Source organism: Chlorocebus sabaeus, chromosome 6 (genome assembly GCF_047675955.1).
Source record: "Chlorocebus sabaeus isolate Y175 chromosome 6, mChlSab1.0.hap1, whole genome shotgun sequence".
NCBI lineage: Eukaryota > Metazoa > Chordata > Mammalia > Primates > Cercopithecidae > Chlorocebus > Chlorocebus sabaeus.
In genome coordinates, this window is record NC_132909.1 from 13,352,802 (window position 1) to 13,374,092 (window position 21,291).

The window sequence follows — 21,291 nt, forward strand, 5'->3', positions numbered from 1 at the left end:
ATTGATTTTTAAAATTTTATTGTTTTGAGACAGGGTCTCACTCTGTCACCCAGGCTGGAGTATAGTGGTGCAATCACAGCTTACTGCAGCCTCGAACTCCTGGGCTCAAGTGAACCTTTCACCTCAGTCCCCCGAGTAGCTGGGACTATAGGGATGTGCCACCACACCCAGCTAAGTTTTTGAAATTTTATTTGTAGAGACGGAGGTCTCACTCTGTTGCCCAGGCTGGTCTCAAACTCCTGAGCTCAAGCAATCCTCTTGCCTCAGCCTCCCAAAGTGTTGGGATTACAAATGTGAGCCCCTGTGCCTGTCTCAGTATCTATTTTGAATATAAGTTGGACTTTCTCATACCAGAAGAAAGGCTTAGTCACCCTTGACACAGTTTCCAGGTCTCCACCTTCCCCCAGACCCTTAATGTGGGAGATCCAGATATCTGCCTTACACTACCACTTCCTATTAACCACCTCCTTATGCAACAGCTAGATACAAGCCACCTGACTGTCCCTCTGACCCCCAGACCCTGCATAGACTGTGCGGATATGCCACAGTGATCACCTCCCAGTCAGTGTGGCTCCATGCAACTTGTGCCTGCTGGCTCTAAACCCAGCTAGAATTCTCTGTGGAAAACTGCCTGAGACCCTAATAAAGGCATCAGCCCACAGGTCTCTCATTTTCTCTTTCTTGCTCCCCACCCGCTGGTTGAGTGTGTGTGTCCCAGAAAACTCTCTTCTTCCTGTTGGCTCTGCGAGATGTGCTGTTCTGTCTTCTCTGGAATCTGAGTAATAAACTGCCCCTGTTATTTCATGTGTTTTGTCGTGCTGCCTCCTTTGTGTCTCACCTGACAGACACATCCAAACCTAACGTCTTTCCTGGTCAGGGCTGTCCTAAAGCATGGCTCTCTTCGTAGAAATAAACTGGACATAGGTCAGACAAAAGACTTAAGAATGTCTGCCATTATAAACAAGTGTACTGTGGGCCAGGCATGATGGCTCATGCCTGTAATCCCAGCACTATGGGAGGCTGGGGCGGGAGGATCCCATGAGGCTGGGAGTTCAAGATCAGGCTGGCCAACATGGTGAAACCCCATCTGTACTAAAAAATAAAAATAAAAAAATTAGTTGGGCATAGTGGCACACGTCTGTAATCCCAGCTACTTGGGAGGCTGAGGCATGAGAATTGCTTGAACCTGGGAGGTGAGGGTTGCAGTGAGCCAAGACCATACCACTCCACTCCAGCCTGGGTGACAGAGTGAGACTCTGTCTCAAGAACAAATACACACACACAAAACAAACGAATGTGCTGTGAGAGGGACACCTGGTCACATGTCAGACATGTAGGCATTAGGCCGTCCACCAAGATAAAGAAGTAACCAGTGAAAATTACCCTTCAAACATCTATAACTAAATCTCCTAGAAAACTCAAGACCAAGTTAGAAAACACCAACAACAATCCATGTCATCTCTATTAATTGTCTTTCCTCATTTAATTTAAGGAATGTCTTTCTCATTCAGTCAATTTTTTTTTTTTTTTAGAGATGGGGTCTCACTATGTTGCCCAGGCTGGTCTTGAACTGCTGAGCTCAAGCAATCCTCCTGCCTTAGCCTCCCAAAGTATTGAGATTACAGGTGTATGACAAGTGATTTTCAATGACACTCTGGACATTTTGGATATTATGAGATGCTGTATCTCATTTAAATCTTCTGTTATAGCGGGTCTCTTCTGACATCTTGCTGGTAGGGCAAAAGGGGCACCATCTTGTTACAGCCAGTGGGGATGGAGCTCCAGGTTCCCCATTTGGCCTCTGTTGACATTCCAGGTGGCGCGGGGCATCTGTTACTCTGGGCAGTTAGCAGAGTTCAGGCATCCCACTAAGACATCCTCTGATACCATCCTGCCCGCAAGGGGCAGAGACGCCTCATTACTGCTCCCTAGTGGCCTCAATGGACACTGCGGGGTCGATGCTCATTACTGCTGGGTAAGGAGGACAGTCCCAGCTGCTCATTCAGCCTGGTGGAGGGGATGGGTGTCTCTGTACAGCTGGCAAGGGTAAATGTCCAGGCTTTTTCTGTGGGGCAGCAAAGTGATTATCCCCTAAAGATTTGCTGTCTTTAGCAAATCTCGTCAGGCTGCCCCTTCTTGTCCTTTGGCTAGAGCAGGCTTTGCTTGAGCCTTTTTTGGGTCTACACTCACTGGCATTTCTGGATTGCCAGGTTCTCCAGCTCCCAGTCTGGGATCTGTGAGGCACAAAGAAAGCCCAGAAAACTCACCACCGTGTCCTTTCTCTGGTCTTGAGATCCGTAGCCAGTCTGCCATATTCTCTTCTCCTTTCTGAGTCATCTATTTGTTTGTATTTGTTTATTTATTCTTTAGCTACACCTTTGACAGACTGCTTGATATTATTCCCATAGAACAATGATGTACTGTTCATATTGTCAGATTTTTTTCTCTATTGCTTTATTTTATTTTTCCACATGTTATTGGGGTACAGGTGGTGTTTGGTTACATGTGTAAGTTCTTTAGTGGTGATTTGTGAGATTCTGGTGCATCCATCACCTGAGCGGTATACACTGCACCCTATTTGTAGTCGTTTATCCCTTGCTCCCCTCCCATTCTTCCCCCCAAGTCCCCCAAGTCCATTGTCTCATTCTTATGCCTTTGTGTCCTCATATCTTAGCTCCCACAGATCAGTGAGAGCATATGATGTTTGGTTTTCCATTCCTGAGTTACTTCACTTAGAATAATAGTCCCCAATCTCATCCAGGCCATTGCAAATGTTGTTAATTCCTTCCTTTTTATGACTGAGTAGTATTCCATCATATATATACACACACACACACACACACCCCTTCATATATATAGTCCATCATATATATAGTCCATCATATATTCCATCATATATATATTCCATCATATATATATATTCCATCATATGTGCGATAGATATATATATATATATATCACAGTTTCTTTATCCACTCGTTGATTGATTGATGGGCATTTGGGTTGGTTCCATGATTTTGCAATTGTGAATTGTGCTGCTATAAACATGCGTGTGCAAGTATCTTTTTCGTATAATGACTTCTTTTCCTCTGGGTAGATACCCAGTAGTGGGATTGCTGGATCAAATGGTAGTTCTACTTTTAGTTCTTTAAGGAATCTCCACACTGTTTTCCATAACGGCTGTGCAAGTTTACACTCCCACCAGCAGTGTAGAAGTGATAATATCCAAGGTTTTTAACTGTGCTCAGGGGATGGAGTAGAAAAAACTGTGCCTGCTTCATTTTCTGAGATTTTTTAAAACTAGATTTTTCTACATAGTATTTATTTCACAGTAGTTTTGAAGTTTGGAGTCACATAGCCCTGAGTTTAAAAATGATTCACCCACTTAACAACTTGACTTTCCACAACTCACTTACCCAACATAAATCTCAGTTTGCCTATTGTAAAATGGGATATTAATAGTCTTTACAGCACAGGGTGGTACCAGTGGTACATGAGATAATGCATTTGATGAACAAAACTCAGTACCCGAAATGCAAGCAATGCATGCAAGCATCCAGCAGTTTTTTTCTCCTTCCTTCCTTCTTTCCTTCCTTCCTTCCTTCCTTCCTTCCTTCCTTCCTTCCTTCCTTCCTTCCTTCCTTCCTTCCTTTCTCTCTCTTTCTCTCTTTCTCTCTTTTCTTTCCTTCCTTTCTTTTTTGAGATGGAGTCTCACTCTGTTGTCCATGTTGTAGTGCAGGGGTATGATCTTGGCTCACTGCAACCCCCACCACCCAGGTTCAAGAGATCCTCCCGCCTCAGCCTCCCAAGTAGCTGGAATTACAAGCACGTGCCACCACACCTGGCTAATTTTTGTATTTTTAAGTAGAGACGGGTTTTCACCATGTTGGCCAGGCTGGTCTCGAACCCCTGACCTCAGGTTATCTACCTGCCTCGGCCTTCCAAAGAGCTGGGATTACAGGTGTGAGCCACCACACCCAGTCAGTGATGGATATATTAATTAGCTTGATTATAGAGATCAACTATCAAAACATCAAATTGTACACTTTGAACATAAAACATTTTTATTTGCTTATTATACCTCAATAAAACTGTCTTTAAAAGTGTAACCATTGGGTCAAAAGTTATAGAGACATGGGTAACTTTCAACCTGTATTTCTAAGTTGACTTCAAGAAAGGTATTTACTACCTGTCATCCCAGCACTTTGGGAGGTCAAGACACGAAGATCACTTGAGCCCAGGAGTTTGAGACCAGCCTGGGCAGCACAGCAAGACCCCACTCTACAAAAGTTTTTCAAAAGTAGCTGAGCATGGTGGCATGCATCGATCTCAGCTACTCAGGAGGCTGAGGCGGGAGGATCGCTTGAGCTTGGGAGGTCGAGGCTACCGTGAGCCATGTTAGTGCCACTGCACTGAAGCCTGGGCAACAGAGCAAGACACTGTCTCAAAAAAGAAAGATATTTACTAATTTGTAATCTAGGTATAAGAGTCCTCACTTGAACTCTAAAGTTGGTCCTTAGAGTGCCCCATAACCCCTTGAAATTATATACAAATGTAAGAAATGACCTGCCTCACACCCAGGGTGACCTCCCACACAGCTGAGTTGTACCCTCTGTAGCTCCTATGAATCACCTTGATGCTGAGATGCACTGTGCTATAACATCCTTTTATTCTGCTAAGTCATAATCACACCATACAAATAAGAAAAGGATCTCAGAAGGGTAACCATCGAGAGTAAACATTTTCATCCCTAAATAACTTTTATACCAATATTTTTAAAAATTTGGAGCAAGATAGCACAACTCTTCTTTATAAAGGAAAATGCATATTCCGTAATTTATAAGAAATAGATTACAGGCGTGCAACAGCACATCTGACTAATTTTTGTGTTTTTAGTAGAGACAGGGTTTCGCCATGTTGACCAGGCTGGTCTCGAACTCCTGACCTCAGGTGATCCGCCCACCTTGGCTTCCCAAAGTGCTGGGATTACAGGCATGAGCCACCATGCCAGGCCCTAATTATTATATTGATTATTTATTGCCAATCTCTCCATGACCCCCAAGACCCAGTGGCTCAAGACAATAAGAGTTTGTTACAGCTTGTAAGTCTGCAGGTCAGTTGGGTGGTCCTTCTGAACTTGGCTGTATGTTTTTTAGTAGAGAAGGGGTTTTGCCATGTTGGCCAGGCTGGTCTTGAACTCCTGACCTCAGGTGATCCACTGGCCTTGGCCTCCCAAAGTGCTGGGATTACAGGCGTGAGCCACCATGCCAGGCCCTAATTATTATATTGATTATTTATCGCCAATCTCTCCATCTAGGTGGCCAGATCTATGAGGGTTGAGCCCTTGTCTGTTTTGTTGACTGCTGTATCATCAGTGCCTGGAACAGTTTGATGAATGAATACATGAATTAATGAATGCTGGCCACTTTGCTCAGGAGACTCACCCCTCTGCCAGCTGATCTTGGACTTGTCTTTTGGATCTCAGCTTAAATGTCACTTCCTCCAGGATGCGTTCCCTGATTTCCCCAGACTAAGTCTGGTCCTCCTGTGAGATCCTCGAATAGCATCTTATTCTACTCCTTTATAACACTTGTCATCACTTTATATATTTGCTCCATTTTGTGTGTGTGTGTGTGTGTGTGTGTGTGTGTGTGTGTGTTTTGACAGAGTCTTGCTCTGTTGCCTGGGCTGGAGTGCAGTGGCACGATCTTGGCCAACTGCAACCTCCGCCTCCTGGGTTCAAACGATTCTCCTGCCCTAGTCTCTCGAGTAGCTGGGACTACAGGCGTGTGCCACCACGCCCAGCTAATTTTTTGTGTTTTTAGTAAAGACAAGGTTTCACTGTGTCAGTCAGGATGGTCTTGATCTCCTGACCTCGTGATCTGCCCACCTTGGACTCCCAAAGTGCTGGGATTACAGGCATGAGCCACTGCACCTGGCCCTCATTGTGTGTTTTATGTCTCAGTTCCCTCCTGAAGTGTAAGCTCTAGGACATCAGGAATTTTGTCTGCTCTGTTTTCTGCAATACCCCTCGAGTGCCTAAAAAGGTGTCTGGCACACACAGTATGTGCTAAGTAAATGTTTGTTGAATGAGGAATGGATAAATATGATCCTCAGAGGCCACATAGTGCAGGGGTTCAGAGTGTAAGCTCTGGCATCAACATGTTTCAAATTCCAACTCTACCCCATGTGTGATGGTGAATGGGTAGTTTAACCTCTCAGTGCCTGTTTCTTTAATGGGGATATTAACAAAGCCTACCTCATAGGGTTGTTTTGAGCAATAAATGAGATAATATAGTTTACCAGTCATTATTCCTGTCATCTGTGTTATATTTATTATCTGGTCCAGACTCTTCCTTTCCCTGGGCCTCAGTTTCCCAATCTGTAAAATGGAGGGAGAAGAGGATTTGAATTGAGTACATGGACGAAACAGCTCTGAGGACCTGAAACTCAGAGCCCCAGCACTGACACCTCTCTCCCCTTCTACCTCCCTCTCTCCTTCTCTCCCTCTTTCTCTCTCTCTCTCTCTCTCTGTATCTCTCTCTCTCTCCTGCAGAGGCTCCTGAGGATGACCTGCAGCCAGCCTTACTCAGGGCCGCCATTCCTGCTGGAGGCATCGCAGGGATTGCCTTGGGTGTCCTGATCAGCATGGCGCTTACAGGGACTGCCGGTTACTTTGCTGGGGTCATAAGGTCCTAGATACCAGCTGTGGGCCCCTCAGAGGTCACAGAGCCAGGACTGAGTGTCTGGAGATCCCAGAGGGGGCTACTTATCTGGGAGCTGCAAGCTTCACTGGCAGGGACCAGGGGCACTGAGGATCAGTGGGTGAGTCTGCAGGGGAAGAACCTGCTCAGGAACTGGCGGTCAGGGCTGGCGCTGGGGCACCACCCATTTGTCCTGAGTTAAATCCTGGGCTCTTGAGTCAGATGGAAGTGGGTTCAAAGCCCTCTGTCACCAGCTCCTTGCAGTGGTGACCTTGGAAAGGTGTCCTAACCACTCTTGCCTTAGTTTCCTCACCCATGGGAAATGGGGATAAAGGTACCCATTATCTCATAGGTTGTGGTGACAATTCACCAGCATCATCAGGACTTAGCTAATGTCTGTACGTGGTAAATGGTAACTAAATTTGTCTATTAATAATATTGTTAAAGTAACAATATTATTAGTTATAACTAACATTTATATAGTGTCTACTAAATCCTAGGTATAATATCATATTATAATTATGGCATGGCTAATCATAAATATTACTACCTAGGCTGGGCACAGAGACTCACTAGTGTAATCCCAGCACTTTGGGAAGCCGAGGCAAGTGGATCACTTGAGCTCGTGAGTTGGAGACAAGCCTGGGCAACATGGTGAAACTCTGTCTCTACCAAAAATATAAAAAATTAGTTGGATGTGGTGGCACATGCCTATGGTCCCAGCTACTCTAGAGGCTGAGATGGGAGAATTGCTTGGGCCCAGGAATTTGAGGCTGCCGTGAGCCATGATGACGCCACAGTATTCCAGCCTGGGCAAAAGAGTGAGACCCTGTCTCAAGAAAGAAAGAAAGAAAAAGAGAGAGAAAAAAAAGAAGAAAGGAAGGAAGGGAGGGAGGGAGGGAAGAAAAGAGCTATCTCTTGCTGGTTTATAATTCCCTTGAGGGATTCTGGAGGTTTCTGGGAGTGGGACCCTGGGTCTGCTGAAGTCATGCTTCTACTGGCTGGTGGCATTCTGTGACTTGTGTCTGGGTCACCTTCTGCTCCTCTTCACATTGCCATCTCCTCTGTGTGTGTCCAATCTCTACTCTTTCATCAGGAAACTCGTGATGGCATTTAGTGTCCACTCGCATCATCTAGATGACCTCCTCATCTCATGATCCTTAATTGTATCTGCAAAAACCTTGTTTCCTTATGGCGTAACGTTTCCAGGTTGCAAGGATTAGGAACTGGTATCTTTGAGCAGCCATTCTCCATCCTACTATCAGTTGTGCAAAGACAAATTGCAGCAGCCCCATGTCCTGGGGGCTTGCTGTATTTCACCCACTGCTGAGCCACTGCATTTAGCATCTCCTCATCTCATCGAGCAGGGAGGAGCACCCATTATGCAGAAGAAACTGAGGCTTAAAGAGGCTCTGTCTCATGCTTGAGGTCACATAGATGGTGAGCAGAGGAGCTGGGGGAGCTTCGAACCCATTTCTCTCTCACTGTGTAGTCTGGGTCCTTAACCACTGTGCTACCTGAAGCCTGGAGCAGAATAGGGGTGGGATGGGACCAAGATCGCTCGTGGTGTGTCATCCCTGTGCACATCTGGGCAGAGACTGCATGAGCTCCATTTGCTGGGATGGACCCCAATATTATTCACCATGATAACATGAGGGTGGCTCTACGTTCAAGGTTCTCTGGGACCTCAGGCTCGCCTAGGAAGCGGAGATCTCATCTTTTTGCCCCCTTTCCTTCCTTCTGAAGGTGAAATGAAGACAGCCTGCTTTTGGCTTAGCTGCAGAGGAAGACACCTTTTCCAGTCGCCTCTTGGGACTTAACTCTTCTTTCCTTCTCTCCAGTCCAGGAATCCTATGGAGTTCAGTTCAGCAAGGTAAGGATGAAATACTCTTTCAGAGGAAGAATAGTCTTCAAAATGTGTCTGGGTAAAATGGCTCTGAGGGCCCTCTGCTGTGTGCACAGTGGGTTGCTGAGGATGAGGACTGGAGAGGGAGGCACCAGACCAGTAAGCTTCAGATGCCAGACTGAGGAATTACATGTTCACCCCATGGACAGTAAGGGATCATGGGAGGGGATTTACCAGGAAAGAAGGGCAGCATCCCAGACTTCTTGTAGGGTCAGCTGGGGGTCTTCAAGCCTCTCTTTTTAGAGAGGAGAGAGATGCTCCAAGAGGACTCAGTTCTATGACCCTAGAGAAAAACTTCACTGTACCCTCTGGGCCCCAGTATCCCCATATGGGATAAAAGGGAGCTTAGACTGGAATCTCTGTTTAAACAGAGGAGTAATTTTGAGTAGGCTCTTTCTTGAAGTCAATTTTACAAGTTTTAGCACCCTTTAAGACAAAGAACACTACTACAAACTCTACACTTCTGAAAGATCAGGGTTTTGATGCGATATCTTCCAATAAGCACTTCCAATGGTGACCTGGAAAGGATCCAGGTAGAATGCATTCAGCTGCAAACGAAAGATAACCTGGATCACAGTGGCAAAAATCATAATTGTCATTTTACAAGATGCCCTAGGTTTATTCCATGGCTCAGTGATATCCTCTCATCCATGCCTCTATCCTCAGTGTGTTGCATTGCTGCTTCATGGTCTCAAGATGGCTGCCTGAACTCTAGACATTCCTGTCTTCACATCATGTCATTATGGTAGGCAGAATAATGACCCCCCCCCACCGCACAGGTGCCTACATCCTAGTTCCTCAAACCTGTGATATATATTCACCATGGAATACTACTCAGCCATAAAAAATGAACGAACCTGTGAATATGTTACATTACAAAAGCAAAAGTGACTTTGCAGATGTAATTAAGGTTACTGATATGTTTAGGCTTTGTCATCCCCACCCAAATCTCATCTTGAATTCCCATGTGTTGTGGGAGGGACCTGGTGGGAGGTGATTGAATCATGGGGGCAGGTCTTTCCCATTCTGTTCTCATGATAGTGAATAAGTCTCATGAGATCTGATGGTTTTATAAGGGGGAGTTTCCCTGTACAAGCTCTCTCTTCGCCTGCCGCCATCCATGTAAGATGTGACTTGCTCCTCCTTATCTTCTGCCACGATTGTGAGGCCTCCCCTGTCATGTGGAACTGTAAGTCCATTAAACCTCTTTCTTTTGTAACCTGCCCAGTCTCGGATATGTCTTTATCAGCAGCGTGAAAATGGACTGATACAGTTACAAACGTCAAAATAAGGAGAGTAGCCTGGATTATCCAGGTGCGTCCAGTTTAATCACCCAAGCCCTTCAAAGCAGATAACTTTCCCCAGCTGGAAGCAGAAGCGAGATGCAGCAGACAGAGGGCCTGGTGCAGTGGCTCATGCCTGTAATCCCAGTGCTTTGGGAGGCGAAGGTAGGAAGATTTCTTCAGCCCAGGAGTTCAAGGCTGCAGTGAGCTATGATTGCACCAGTGCCTGGGCGACAGAGGGAGACCCTATGTCTTAAAAGAAAAAAAAAAAAACAAAAAAAAACTGTGAAGAGATGCGGCAGACAGGGAAGCCAGAGAGATTCCAAGCCGGAGAAGGATTTGTTGTGGTGTTGCTGGCTCTGAGATGTACAGGCTCAAAGGCAAGGACAGGAGAGAGGCCTCCGGAGCTAAGGGCAGCCCTCAGCTAACAACCAGCGCAGTAACAGGTTTCCAGCCTCATAATACCAAGGAGTTGGATTCTGCCAACCCAAACCTGAATGACAGCTTGGAAGCAGATTCTTCCCAAAGCCCCCCAATTAAGAGCTCAGCTGCCAACACCTTGATTTTAGCTTCATAAAGCCCAGAGCAGAGAAGCCATTTAGCCAACCTGGACTTCTATCTACAGAGCTGCAAGAGGATAAACTTACGTTGTTTTAAGCTGCCAAGTCTGGGGGAATTTATTGTGGCAGCAGTAGGAAACTCGGTTATTTAAATGCAGGAAGCAGGGAATGGCTCCTTGGGACTCTGCCTGCATTTTTAAATTTTTTCAGAAGTGAATTAATTCTTAGAAACCTCCAAATGTATGTATATTTTGCCCTCTCACCTCCTTCAAGTCGTTGCTTAAAACTCCATGGGGTCTACCCAGACTGCCTGCTTTAGCATTGAATTCTGCATGCCCACTCTGGCACTCTGACGCTGCCTGCCCTCATCCCCCATGGCACACATCACTTTCCAACGTCATAGATAGTTTAGTAATTTTCCACTTATTTATTCATTTATTTATATTAGAGACAAAGTCCCAGCTACTCTGTCAGCCAGGCTGGAGTGCAGTGGCATGATCATAGCTCACTGCAGCCTCAAACTCCTGGGCTCAAGTGATCCTCTCGAGTAGCTGGGAGGACAGTCACACATCACCACACCCAGCTAACTTTTTGATCTTGTGCTGAGATGGGGTCTCCCTATGTTGTCCAGGCTGGTCTTGAACTCCTGGGTTCAAGCAATTCTCCCACCTCAGCCTCCCAAAATGCTGGGATTACAGTCATGAGCCACTGTGCCTGGCCACATTTCCTAATTATTATTTTTTATTTTTAATGTTTTTGCATTCTTAAATTTTTTAAAAGCATTTATTTATTTATTTACTTTGAGGTGGGATCCTGCCATGTTGCCCAGGTTGGTCTTAAACTCCCAGACTCTAGTGATCCTCCTGCCTCAGCCCCCTGAGTAGCTGGGAATACAGGCACATACCACCATACCCAGCTAACTTTTTGATCTTATGTAGAGATGGGGGTCTCCCTATGTTGTCCAGGTTGGTCTTGAACTCCTGGGCTCAAGTGATTCTTCCGCCTCAGCCTCCCAAAGTGCTGGGATTACAGGCATGAGCCACTGTGGCCACGTTTTCTAATTTTTTAAAAATTTATTTTTAATATTTTCACATTTTTAAATGTTTAAAAAAGCACATTTATTTATTTACTTTGAGACGGGATCTTGCTTCATTGCCCAGGCTGGTCTTAAACTCCTGGGTTCAAGTGATCCTCCTGCCTCAGCCTCCCAAAATGTTGAGATTACAGGCTTGAGCCACCATGCCCAGCCAGTTATTTCTCATGTATCTCAATTATTATCTGTTTCCCCCGTCCCCTCCCAGCACTCATAACGTGTCATTTCTATAAAGGCAGAGATCTCTGTTTCATTTGCTGGCATGCCCTGATACCTGAAACAGTGCCCGGCACAGAGTAGGGCCACACAAATCTTTGCTGAGTGAATGGACTCAGTGAGGGCACAGTCATAGGGCAGCAGCCTGGGCTGGGAGGTCAGTCCCGCCTGGGAAGACTCAATTTTGAACCAGCCTGTATGGTAGGTAAGGTACGATACCTGGTAGGTAAGGGTGGGAAGTGGAGAGGACCTGGTTTGTTTTCACCTGTTGGAAATAAATTGGAAGTTGTGTTACAGGGAGGGGCCCAGAAAGTCCCTTTCTCTCCTTGGGACAGCAAAAGATGGAATCTGCCCTTGGGGCTGAGTGGGTGAGTTGGTGGGGATTTCAGGAGAGAAAACCCTCCCTTTGCATGAAGGGGCAGATTTGGGAAGTCCATTCCAGCAGCAGCTCTGTTGTCTTGGGTGGGGAGGAGGGGAAGAGGGGAGAGTGCCTCAGGGCAGAGGTGGTGGGGAGGGAAGCTGGCTTAGGAGAAGGTGGGTGGTCAGAAGGTTCAGACATTCTGGGAAGAACAAGGTGGGTGGCAGAGGTCTTGAATGCTGGGCTGGTCTGGGTCAGGCGCCTTCAGTACAGGGACCCATAGAGTCTGAAGGCGTGGCGGGGTGATGTGGCCACATTGGTGTTCATTGATCGGGGTGTACAGAAAGGTGGGACTGGGGGTAGCAAAGGGCCCTTGGAAAAAGGCACACACACACGGAGGTTGAGAGTCAGGGTCTGAGATGCCCTGTGACTTTACCCAATCATCTCACCTCTGTGAACTTCAGTGTTTTTAACTATGGGATGGAATAATCATATTCCTTACCCCACTCTTTTTTTTCTTCCTTCTTTCCTTCTTTCCTTCCTTCCTTCCTTCTTTCCGTCCTTCTTTCTTTCCTTCTTTCCTTCCTTCCTTCCTGCCTTCCTGCCTTCCTTCCTTCTTTCCTTCCTTCCTTCCTTCTTTCCTTCCTTCCTTCTTTCTTTCCTTCCTTCCTGCCTTCCTGCCTTCCTTCCTTCTTTCCTTCCTTCCTTCCTGCCTTCCTTCCTTTCCTTCCTTCCTTCTTTCCTTCCTGCCTGCCTTCCTTTCCTTCCTTCCTTCTTTCCTTCCTTCCTTCCTTCCTGCCTCCCTTCCTTCCTGCCTCCCTTCCTTCCTTCTTCCTTCCTTCCTTCCCTTCCTTCCTTCCTTCTTTCCTTCCTTCTTTCCTTCCTTCCTTCTTTCCTTCCTTCCTTCCTTCTTTCCTTCCTTCCTTCCTTTTCTTTCCTTCCTTCCTGCCTTCCTGCCTTCCTTCCTTCTTTCCTTCCTTCCTTCCTGCCTTCCTTCCTTTCCTTCCTTCCTTCTTTCCTTCCTTCTTTCCTTCCTTCCTTCTTTCCTTCCTTCCTTCCTTCCCTTCCTTCCTTCCTTCTTTCCTTCCTTCCTTCTTTCCTTCCTTCCTTCTTTCCTTCCTTCCTTCTTTCCTTCCTGCCTTCCTGCCTTCCTTCCTTCCTTCTTTCCTTCCTTCCTTCCTTCCTTCCCTCCCTCCCTCCCTCCCTCACTCCTTTCTTTCTTCTCTTTCTTTCCCTTTCCTCTTTCTTCCTTCTTTCCTTCCTTCTTTCCCTCTTTCCTTCCTTCCTTCCCTCCTTCCCTCCTTTCTTTCATTCTTTCTTCTCTTTCTTTCCCTTTCCTCTTTCTTTCTTCCTTCCTTCTTTCCTTCCTTCCTTCCTTCCTTCCCTCCCTCCCTCCTTTTTTTCATTCTTTCTTCTCTTTCTTTCCCTTTCCTCCTCCTTCCTTCCCTCCCTTCCTTCCCTCCCTTCCTCCCTCCCTCCCTCCTTCCTTTCTTTCTTTCTTTCTTTCTTTCTTTCTTTCTTTCTTTCTTTCTTTCTTTCTTTCTTTCTTTCTTTCTTTCTTTTCTTTTCTTTTCTTTCTTTTCTTTCTTTTCTTTTCTCTTTTCTTTCTTTCTTTTTCTTTCTTCCTTTCTTTCCAGAGTCTTGCCCCATCACCCAGGCTGGAGTGCAGTGGTGTGATCATGGCTCCCTGCAGCCTCAAACTCCCAGACCAAAGCAATCCTCCCACTTCAGCCTCCTGAGTAGCGGCAACTACAGATATGCACTACCATGCCTGCTATTTTTTTATTTTTATTTTTTTGTAGAGATGGGGGCCCAGGCTGGTCTCAAACTCCTGGGCTCAAGCAATCACCCCACCTTGGCCTCCCAAAAGTGTTGGATTTATGGGCGTGAGTCACTGCACCTGGCCTCGTCTGATGGTCTCGTTATCTGCTATGTCCCCAGCACCTAGAATAGGCACGGTAGGCACTCAGGAAATATATGTTGAGTGGCTCTCAGTTAGTTTGGGCTGCTAGAACATACCGCAGATTGGACAATTTGTAAAGAACAGAAAGCTATTTCATGCAGTTCTGGAGGCTGGAAGGCCTATATGAGGGTGCTAGCATTGTCAGATTCTGGTGGGGCCTCTCTTCTCAGGTGACAGACTGCCGTCTTCTTGTTGCATTCCCCACATGGTGGAAAGTGAACAAGAGAGCTCTCTGAGGTCCCTTTTATAAGGGCACTAACCCCTTTGGGAGGGACCTGATTACCTCCCAAAGTTTCTGCCTCCTAAAACCATCACATGAAGGGTCAGGATTTCAACATCTGAATGACAGAGAGACAAACGTTCAGTCCACAGCAGTGACAGAGTGAGTGAATGCGTACCCCCTCACAGGGCGGCAGCGAGATTACGATGCAGGGCAGTCATGACATCCAGTGGGAATTCGCATTTGTTGATGGCTTATGCTGTGTCAGGCATTGTTCTGAGCACTTTCCTGGCACTGAGTCATTCAATCCTCACAACTATCTTGTGTGGAGAGACTGTGATTTCTCCTAGTCTGCAGATGGGGCACACGGAAGCATGCAAGGGTGACAGATTTTTCCCAATGAACCATGGCTGGGATGTAAAGGACTGTCCTGCCAGCCCAGGCAGTCAGATAGCCTTGTGCTCATAACTGGCGCCACAAGCTATGGTGACAGATGGCCTGGCACACTGAAGTCAGGCGTTCATAATCACAGAGCTTCCTAGGAGGCAAAAGCATCATCATCTACTTTGCTTTATTATTTTATTTTAATTGAGATGGGGTCTCACTATGTTGCCCAGGCTGGTCTTGAAATCCTAGGCTTAAGTGATCCTCCCACCTTAGCCTCCCAAAGTGCTGGGATTACAGGTGTAAGCCACCATGCCTGGGCATCATCTCCATTTTAGAGCTGAGAGAAGTGGTCCCTAGAAAAGGGAGCTGACCTGCTGAGGCCACCCAGTTAGCAAGTGGGGGTCAGGATTTGAACCCATGCACTCTGGCTCCAGAGCCAGCTGGCTCAGCCTGATGCTTTATCAGGGCAGATACTTTGTGACTGCTTGTAGCAGGAGTAAGACACAAGCAGGGCAGCAAAATGAGGCAGCTGAGTGAGTCACAATCTCTTTCTTGCAATGCCAAGCTGCCCCTTATACCCTAAGTAACAGTTCCAGAGTTTTCTAAGCCTCCTGTTGAATCACCCATCCTCTCTCACTTGCCCTATTCTAGACCCACCTGACCTTCCTTCTGTGCCTCAATTTCAAAAACTTTTCACATGCTGCTCCCGCTGGCTCACCCCTATGCCCTTCAGGTCTCAGCTACCATGTCCCCTCCTCCAGGAAGCTTTCCCTGATCCTGAAGCTGAGCCAGGTGCCCCTTTGAATTCCTCCATCCCAGCCCTGCCTACTCTGGGTTGTTATTCTCTGGGGACAGGTCTATCTCCCCCACTGGACTGTGAGCCTCTGTGAGAACAGGGTTGGGGCTGTCTTAGTGCTGTGTCCCCAGTACCACCAGGAGCAGGGGTCAGCACAGAAGAGAATTCAGGAATGGGCACGATGGCTCACGCCTGTAATCCCAGCATTTTGGGAGGCTGAGGCGGGTGGATCGCTTGAGCTCATGAGTTCAAGACGAGCCTGGGCTACATGGTGAAATTCCATTTCTACTAAAAATACAAAAATTAGGGGATTGGGTGCCAAGACAGCTGAATAGGAACAGCTCCAGCCTCCAGTTCCCAGCATGAGCGACACAGAAGACGGGTGATTTCTGCATTTCCAACTGAGGTACCAGGTTCATCTCACTGGGGCATGTCGGACAGTCGGTGCAGGACAGTGGGTGCAGCCCAACCAGTGAGAGCCGAAGCAGGGTGAGGCATTGCCTCACCTGGAAGTGCAAGGGAGAAGGGAATTCCTTTTCCTAGCCAAGGGAAACTGTGATACAACACCTGGAAAATCGGGTCACTTCCACCCTAATACTGCGCTTTACCAAGGGTCTTAGCAAACAGCACACTAGGAGATTATATCCTGTGCCTGACTCGGGGGGTCCCACACCCACGGAGCCTCCCTCATTGCTAGCACAGCAATCTGAGATCTAACTGCAAGGTGGCAGCGAGGCTGGGGGAGGGGCGCCTGCCATTGCTGAGGCTTACGTAGGTAAACAAAGCTGCTTGGAAGCTCGATCTGGGTGGAGCCCACCGCAGCTCATGGAGGCCCGCCTGCCTCTGTAGACTCCACCTCTGGGGACAGGGCATAGCTAAATGAAAAGAAGCAGAAACCTCTGAAGATGTAAACGTCCCTGTCTGACAGCTTTGAAGAGAGTAGTGATTCTCCTAGCATGGAGGTTGAGATCTGAGAACGGACAGACTGCCTGCTCAAGTGGGTCCCTGACCCCCAGGTAGCCTAACTGGGAGACATCCCCCACTAGGGGCAGACTGACACCTCACACCTCACACGGTCTCAGAGGGTACACCTCTGAGACGAAGCTTCCAGAGGAACAATCAGACAGCAACACTTGCTGTTCAGCAATATTCTCTCTTCTGCAGCCTCTGCTGCTGATACCTAGGCAAACAGTGTCTGGACTGGACCTCAAGTAAACACCAACAGACCTGCAGCTGAGGTTCCTGACTGTTAGAAGGAAAACTAACAAATACAAAGGACATCCAAACCAAAACCCCATCTGTACGTCACCATCATCAAAGACCAAAGGTAGATAAAACCACAAAGATGGGGAAAAAGCAGTGCAGAAAACCTGAAAACTCAAAAAATCAGAGCGCCTCTCCCCCTCCAAAGGAATGCAGCTCCTCGCCAGCAATGGAACAAAGCTGGGTGGAGAATGACTTTGACAAGTTGAGAGAAGAAGGCTTCAGTCGATCAAACTTCTCAAAGCTAAAGGAGGAACTACGAACCCAGCACAAAGAAACTAAAAACCTTGAAAAAAGATTTGACGAATGGATAACTAGAATAACCAATGCAGACAAGTCCATAAACGACCTGATACAGATGAAAACCATGACACGAGAACTATGTGACAAATGCACAAGCTTCAGTAGCTGACTCTATCAACTGGAAGAAAGAATATCAGTGACTGAAGATCAAATGGAATGAAATGAAGTGAGAAGAGAAGTTTAGAGAAAAAAGAGTAAAAAGAAATGAACAAAGCCTCCAAGAAATATGGGATTATGTGAAAAGACCAAATCTACATCTGATTGGTGTACCTGAAAGTGACGGGGAGAATGGAACCAAGTTGGAAAACACTCTGCAGGATATTATCCAGGAGAACTTCCCCAACCTAGCAAGGCAAGCCAACATTCAAATTCAGGAAATACAGAGAATGCCACAAAGATACTCCTTGAGAAGAGCAACTCTAAGACACATAATTGTCAGATTCACCAAAGTTGAAATGAAGGAAAAAATGTAAAGGGCAGCCAGAGAGAAAGGTCGGGTTACCCACAAAGGGAATCCCATCAGACTAACAGCAGATCTCTCGGCAGAAACTCTACAAGCCAGAAGAGAGTGGGAGCCAATATTCAACATTCTTAAAGAAAAGAATTTTCAACCCAGAATTTCATATCCAGCCAAGCTAAGTTTCATAAGTGAAGGAGAAATAAAGTCCTTTACAGACAAGCAAATGCTGAGAGATTTTGTCACCACCAGGCCTGCCCTACAAGAGTTCCTGAAGGAAGCACTAAACATGGAAAGGAACAACCAGTACCAGCCATTGCAAAAACATGCCAAAATGTAAAGACCATCGATGCTAGGAAGAAACTGCATCAACTAATGAGCAAAATAACTGGCTAACATCATAATGACAGGATCAAGTTCACACATAACAATATTAACCTTAAATGTAAATGGGCTAAATGCTCCAATTAAAAGACACAGACTGGCAAATTGGATAAAGAGTCAATACCCATCAGTTTGCTGTATTCACGAGACCCATCTCACGTGCAGAGACACACATAGGCTCAAAATAAAGGGATGGAGGAAGATCTACCAAGCAAATGGAAAACAAAAAAAGGCAGGGGTTACAATCCTAGTCTCTGATAAAAGAGACTTTAAATGAACAAAGATCAAAAGAGACAAAGAAGGCCATTGCATAATGGTAAAGGGATCAATTCAACAAGAGCTAACTATCCTAAATATATATGCACCCAATACAGGAGCACCTAGATTCATAAAGCAAGTCCTTAGAGACTTACAAAGAGACTTAGACTCCCACACAATAATAATGGGAGACTTTAACACCCCACTGTCAACATTAGACAGATCGAGACAGAAAGCTAACAAGGATATCCAGGAATTGAGCTCAGCTCTTCACCAAGCAGACCTAATAGACATCTACAGAACTCTCCACCCCAAATCAACAGCATATACATTCTTCTCAGCACCACATCGCACTTATTCCAAAATTGACCACATAGTTGGAAGTAAAACACTCCTCAGCAAATGTAAAAGAACAGAAATTATAACCAACTGTCTCTCAGACCACAGTGCAATCAAACTAGAACTCAGGACTAAGAAACTCAATCAAAACTGCTCAACTACATGGAAACTGAACAACCTGCTCCTGAATGACTACTGGGTGCATAACGAAATGAAGGCAGAAATAAGGATGTTCTTTGAAACCAATGAGAACAAAGATACCACATACCAGAATCTCTAGGACACATTTAAAGCAGTGTGTAGAGGGAGATTTATAGCACTAAATGCCCACAAGAGAAAGCAGAAAAGATCTAAAATTGACACCGTAACATCACAATTAAAAGAACCAGAGAAGCAAGAGCAAACACATCCAAAAGCTAGCAGAAGGCAAGAAATAACTACGATCAGAGCAGAACTGAAGGAGATAGAGATACAAAAAACCCTTCAAAAAATCAATGAATCCAGGAGCTGGTTTTTTGAAAAGATCAACAAAATTGATAGGCTGCTAGCAAGACTAATAAAGAAGAAAGGAGAGAAGAATCAAATAGCTGCAATAACAAATGATAAAGGGGATATCACCACTGACCCCACAGAAATACAAACTACCATCAGAGAATACTATAAACACCTCTACGCAAATAAACTGGAAAACCTAGAAGAAATAGATAAATTCGTGGGCACATACACTCTCCCAAGACTAAACCAGGAAGAAGTTAAATCCCTGAATAGACCAATAGCAGGCTCTGAAATTGAGGCAATAATTAATAGCCTACCAACCAAAAAAAGTCCAGGACCAGACGGATTCACAGTCAAATTCTACCAGAGGTAGAAGCAGGAGCTGGTACCATTCCTTCTGAAACTATTCCAATCAATAGAAAAAGAGGGAATCCTCCCTAACTCATTTTATGAGGCCAGCATCATCCTGATACCAAAGCCTGGCAGAGACACAACAAAAAAAGAAAATTTTAGACCAATATCCCTGAGGAACATCTATGCAAAAATCCTCAATAAAATACTGGCAAACTGAATCCAGTAGCACACCAAAAAGCTTATCCATCATGATCAAGTGGGCTTCATCCCTGGGATGCAAGAGCAGTTCAACATATGCAAATCAATAAACGTAATCCAGCATATAAACAGAACCAAAGACAAAAACCACATGATTATCTCAACAGATGCAGAAAAGGCCTTTGACAAAATTCAACAGCGCTTCATGCTGAAAACTCTCAATAAATTTGATACTGATGGAACATATCTCAAAATAATAAGATCTATTTATGACAGACCCACAGCCAATATCTTACGGAATGGGCAAAAACTAGAAGCATTCCCCCTTAAAAACTGGCACAAGACAGGGATGCCCTCTGTCACCACTCCTATTCAACAACTCCTAGTGTTGGAAGTTCTGGCCAGGGCAATCAGGCAAGAGAAAGAAATAAAGGGTATTCAATTAGGAAAAGAAGAAGTCAAATTGTCCCTGTTTGCAGATGACATGATTGTATATTTAGAAAACCCCATCGTCTCAGCCCAAAATCTCCGTAAGCTGATAAGCAGCTTCAGCAGAGTCTCAGGATACAAAATCATTGTGCAAAAATCACAAGCATTCTTATACACCAATAATAGACAAGCAGAGAGCCAAATCATGAATGAACTCCCATTCACAATTGCTTCAAAGAGAATAAAATACCTAGAAATCCAACTTACAAGGGATGTGAAGGACCTCTTCAAGGAGAACTACAAACCACTGCTCAATGAAATAAAAGAGGACACAAACAAATGGAAGAACATTCCATGCTCATGGATAGGAAGAATCAATATCATGAAAATGGCCATACTGCCCAAGGTAATTTATAGATTCAATGCCATCCCTATTAAGCTACTGATGACTTTCTTCACAGAATTGGAAAAAACTGGGACTTTAAAGTTCATATAGAACCAAAAAAGAGCCCACATTGCCAAGACAATCCTAAGTCAAAAGAACAAAGCTGGAGGCATCACACTACCTGACTTCAAACTATACTACAAAGCTACAGTAATGAAAACAGCATGGTACTGGTACCAAAACAGATATAGACCAATGGAACAGAACGGAGCCCTCAGAAATAATACCACACATCTACAACCATCTGATCTTTGACAAACCTGACAAAAACAAGAAATGGGGAAAGGATTCCCTATTTAATAAATGGTGCTGGGAATACTGGTTAGCCATAAGTAGAAAGCTGAAACTGGATCCCTTCCTTACTCCTTATACAAAAATTAATTCAAGATGGATTAAAGACTTAAATGTTAGACCTAAAACCACAAAAACCCTAGGCGATACCATTCAGGACATAGGCATGGGCAAGGACTTCATGTCTAAAACACCAAAAGCAATGGCAACAAAAGCCAGAATTGACAAATGGGATCTAATTAAACTAAAGAGCTGCACAGCAAAAGAAACTACCGTCAGAGTGAACAGTCAACCTACAGAATGGGAGAAAATTTTTGCAATCTAGTCATCTGACAAAGGGCTATCTAATATCCAGAACCTACGAAGAACTCAAACAAATTTACAAAAAAACAAACAACCCCATCAAAAAGTGGGCAAAGGAAATGAACAGACACTTCTCAAAAGAAGACATTTATATAGCCAATAGACACATGAAAAAATGCTCATCATCACTAGCCATCAGAGAAATGCAAATCAAAACCACAGTGAGATACCATCTCACACCAGTTAGAATGGCAATCATTAAAAAGTCAGGAAATAACAGGTGCTG

General features: G+C 45.3%; 1 protein-coding gene across 6 annotated transcripts in view; it reads left to right on the forward strand.

The window, feature by feature from the left end:
* Positions 1-21,291, forward strand: part of CEACAM20 (CEA cell adhesion molecule 20) — an 82,416-nt gene that overhangs the window by 34,227 nt on the left and 26,898 nt on the right. For 5 of the 6 annotated variants that reach the window (XM_037991800.2, XM_037991795.2, XM_037991798.2 and 2 more), the window contains 2 exons: positions 8,451-8,577; positions 9,277-9,355. The gene's annotated coding sequence lies outside the window, so the exon portion shown is untranslated. The remainder of the gene's footprint in view (positions 1-8,450; positions 8,578-9,276; positions 9,356-21,291) is intronic. The other variant, XM_073016304.1, reaches the window with a different exon arrangement.